Below are 4358 nucleotides of genomic sequence, written 5' to 3' on the forward strand. Positions count from 1 at the left end.
GCCTTGATGTGTAACAATTTGGAGACCGTAAGAGGGCACTAGTTTTCAGTGCGCAGCACAGAACAATGATGAAGAGCATGGGCTCTGCTGTTCAAACAGAATCAGGGTTTGAGCCCTGGTGCCACATCCACCAGCTGTGTGACTTTGTCCAGTGACTAAGTTTCTCTGGGACTTGGTTTTGCCATCTGCCTCATAAGGCATTCGTGAGGAGGCACATAACACCTCTTGGCACCATACCAGGTACATAGAGCTTTACAAAAAAGCTCTTATCATTAGATACTATTTGCAAAATGTAAAAAAGAGATCAAGAGGGCATCGGCTGCTTGCAAGCCAAATGAAGTGTGGCTGGGGTCCAAGGCTGTATAATGGGATGGAAAAGCTAGGGTTATTTAGACCGCCGATTGGCCAGGTCAGCCAAGTAAAGAAAATGCCACCGGAAAGGGTCACTTGATTTCTCCCTCCTTCTCCTATCTAAAAATGGTGCGCTAGTGCTGCATTCATAGGCTCACCTGGCCAAAAACCAGATTCTTTCAATATCGTTCTCAACCTCACCACTTTGAGCAAATATCTTTCTCATCTCCTTTTGCTTATTCAGACTACTGTTCACCACGGCTCAGAAGAGCATAGCGATGGCCAAAATATAATGAGGGGTTTGGGAACTTGAGAGGAAAGGAATGATTACCAGTTAGCACATTATTATACACACCATGCGGACTTCATGGTTGATGCAGCGAGGAACTTGGTATGTGTGGTAATTATGCACACTTGAGCTGAATTTTAGAAAAACATACAAAAGAAACGTTATTTCCTCTTTTAAAAGAAGGCTGTGATGGTAAGAAGCATTCCACAAGCAACTATTATGCAAAGCTATTTCAAGGGTGAAATGAATGAATTTGTCAATGAATTTTAACTACTGAAGAAAAGGAAATCTAATTGGGGGTTAAGGTAGTTTCAGGAATGACAGCTTATGAGTTCTGCACTGACAGGTGCTGGTGGAAAAGCTGATTGGTCCCATTCAGGAATATAATAGGCTACATTTGTATAGCACGGCATAGGGTACCAAGTACTTTCACATAAATTCTTTCATTCGAAGTTCCCAACCACCCTTTGAGATATGAATAGGACAAAGAGTATTATTACGGTTATTTAAAAAAGTTTTATTGGGATATCATTCATGTACCAATCACCCATTTAAGGTATACAACTCGAGGGTTTTAAGCATATATGCAGATATATCAGTCACCACCACAATTGATTTTAGAACACTTTCATTCTGTCTAAGAGAAACCTTCTATTCCCAAGCTGTCACTCCCTCTATTTCTCTGCCTGAGCAACCAGTAATCTTTCTGTCTCCACTGATTTGCCTATTCTGGAATTTCACATACATGCAGTCATACAATACGTGGTCTTTGGTGACTGGCTTCTTTCCCTTTGTATAATGTTTTCAAGGTTCCTTCATGTTGTAGCGTGTATCAATACTCCACTCTTTTTTATGGCTCAATAATACTCCATTGTGTGGAGCTAACACATTTTGTTTATCCACTCATCACTTGGTGTACATTGGGGTTGTTCCTACCCTTCAGTTATTTTGAATAATGCTGCAACAAGCGTTCTTGTTGGACATAGGCATTCGTTTCTCTTAGGTATATACCTAGGAGGGTAACTGCTGGGTCATATGGACATAGGCATTCATTTCTCTTAGGTATATACCTAGGAGGGTAACTGCTGGGTCATATGGTAACTGCATGTTGACATGTTAAGGAACTGCCGGACTGTTTTCCAAAGCGGCTGCGTTTTACATTCCCAGTGGCAATGTATGAGGGTTCTGATTCTCCACATCCTTGCCAATATTTTTATTATCTGACTTTTTAATTCTCCTCATTCTAATGGGTATGAAGTGGTATCTCCTGGTGATGTTGATTTGCATCAGAGATGTTGATCCCTGATAACTAATGATGTTTCATATGTTTATTGGTCACCAGTGTAACTTCTCTGGAGAGATGCTTCTTCAGATTCTTTCACCATGTTAAAATTGGGTTATTTGTCTTTTTTTATTATTGAGTTATGAGAGTTCTTTATATATTCTAAATGTAATACCTTATCAGATAAATGATTTGTATATATTTTCTCTCGTTTGGTGAACTGTCTTTTAACTTTCTTGGATGGTATCCTTTGAAACACATAGTTTTCAATTTTGAGGAAGTCCAATTCATCTCTTTTTTTTTTCTTTTGTTGCTTGTGCTTTTGGGGTCATATCTAAGAATCCATTGCCAAATTCAAGGTCATGAAGATTTGTTCCTGTTTTCTTCTAAGAACTTTCATGTTTTTCCTCTTCATTAGATATCTGACCCGTTTTGAGTTCATTTTTTAAATTAATTTATTTTTAAAAGATTTTATTTATTTGAGAGAGAGAGAGCATGAGAGGGGGGAGTGGCAGAGGGAGAAGCAGGCTCCCCACTGAGCAGGAGCCCAGACGTGGGGCTCAATCCCAGGACCCTGAGATCATGACCTGAGCCGAAGGCAGACGCTTAACCAACTGAGTCACCTAGGTGCCCCTCGAGTCAATTCTTGTATATGGTGTGAGGGAAGAGTCTGACTTTATTCTTTTGAGGTGGGTATCCAGTTGTCCCAGCAGCATTTGTTGAGAAAACTATCCTTTCCCCTCATTATATATTCTTTCACACCCTAGCTGAAAATCGGTTGACTATAAAAACATAGATTTATTTCTGGACTCTCAGTTCTATTCTATTGATCTATATGTCTATCCTTATGTCAGTACCACGCTATTTTAATTATTGTTGCTTTTGAAGTTTGCAATTGGGAAGTGTCAGTCCTCCAACTTTGTTTCTCTTTTTCAGTATTTTGGATACTGGGGGATCCTTGTAATTCGATATGAATTTTAGAATCAGTTCGTCAATTTCTACAAAGAAGTCAGCTGAGATTCTAATAGATTTTGCATTGAATCTGTAGATCAATTTGGGAAGTATCACCATTTTAATACTATTAAGTCTTCTAATCAATGAACATGAGAGATTTTTCCATTTATTTAGCTCTTAATTTCAACAATGTTTTGTCATTTTCAGAGCATTAGCTTTGCACTTCTATTAAATTTATTCCTAAATATTTTATTCTTTCTGATGTTATTGTAAGTGGAATTGTTTTTCTTAATTTCACTTTCAGATTGTTCATTGCAAGTATATAGAAATGCAATTGATTTTTTGATATTGGTCTTGTATCCTAAAACCTTGTGAACTCTTTTTATTAGGTTTAATTATTTTTTAGTGGATTCCTCAGGATTTTATATATATAAGATCATGTTAGGTGTCAACAGGGGTAGTTTTACTTCTTCCTTTTTCAAGCTGGCTGCCTAAAGTTTAGCCTAATCTACCAATCTTTTCCTAATTGCTTTTCATGACAACCTCCACTGTTTTTGAGAGCACCTTTAGACTTGAACTTCTTTACACTACAGTTGCAAATGAAGTCAATTCTTGGGTGAGGAATTTGAAGCTCTTTGTTCTGTAGCCTGCTTCTCCCCCGGGGCAAAATCTGAGGCTTGGTTCTGTAGCTGGGGGCAGGGAAAATGGTGAGCTCCTCCTAAAGTGATGTCTTTGCTTTAGCTGGTGAATGTTAGTTGAAGGGGAGACTGTAGCCTCAGGTCCTTTTGGCTTGCCTCTTCTGGCTAGAACCCCCATCCCATGAGCTAGGGGAAGGGTGTTCAGGGCCCCATATTCTTCTTGGTGCAGTGATCAAAGTGTCTCAAAGAGCCTCTGTCCCATACAAGTGAGGCTGGGTGGAAGAGGGGAGCCCCACTTTTCAGACACACTTGCCCAGAATTTAGTCTCAGCAACAGGTGGCTGGGGGCAGAATGAACAATGGAGACGTCTCTCCTCTCACCTGTGGGGAGAGAGGGCTCTGTGTTCTCAGCTCTCAGTCTGGAGTGGAGGTCTCTCTCACCGAGCTGAGAGGGAAGGAAGAAGGGTGCAAATACCACAGGTTCTCACTGATCTTAACAAGTTCAGAAGATTTTCTTGACTGTTTCTTCACTTGATGCATGCGCATACAACCAATTCCAGAGGCTCTAAATGTTTCTTTAAAAAAATAATCTGTGTCAACTGTACTTCAAAAAAAAAAAATCGAGTGTACAGATTGGGAACTGTAGTTAATAATACTGTATTGTATACTTGATACTGGCTAAAAGGGCTGACCTTGAGTATTTCACTAAAAAATATTATTTATGTAAAAGTAATTGATTACTTAACTAACTTAACTTGATTGTGGGAATCATTTCATTATGTATATATATATCCAATTACCATGCTGTACAGTGCAAATACACTACAATTTTGGTACTTATACCT

The 4358-nt window shown here is 39.1% G+C and overlaps 1 long non-coding RNA gene across 1 annotated transcript; it reads left to right on the forward strand.

Annotated features, from left to right (window-relative positions):
- Nucleotides 1-569: 569 nt before the first annotated feature.
- Nucleotides 570-4032, forward strand: LOC145721303 (uncharacterized). The gene is made up of 2 exons (XR_014144951.1): nucleotides 570-1643; nucleotides 1703-4032. It is a non-coding gene; the product is annotated as an uncharacterized LOC145721303 (long non-coding RNA).
- Nucleotides 4033-4358: the final 326 nt, after the last annotated feature.

Source organism: Leptonychotes weddellii, chromosome 4 (genome assembly GCF_054177405.1).
Source record: "Leptonychotes weddellii isolate Sample4059 chromosome 4, ASM5417740v2, whole genome shotgun sequence".
In the NCBI taxonomy this organism is placed as follows: Eukaryota; Metazoa; Chordata; class Mammalia; order Carnivora; family Phocidae; genus Leptonychotes; species Leptonychotes weddellii.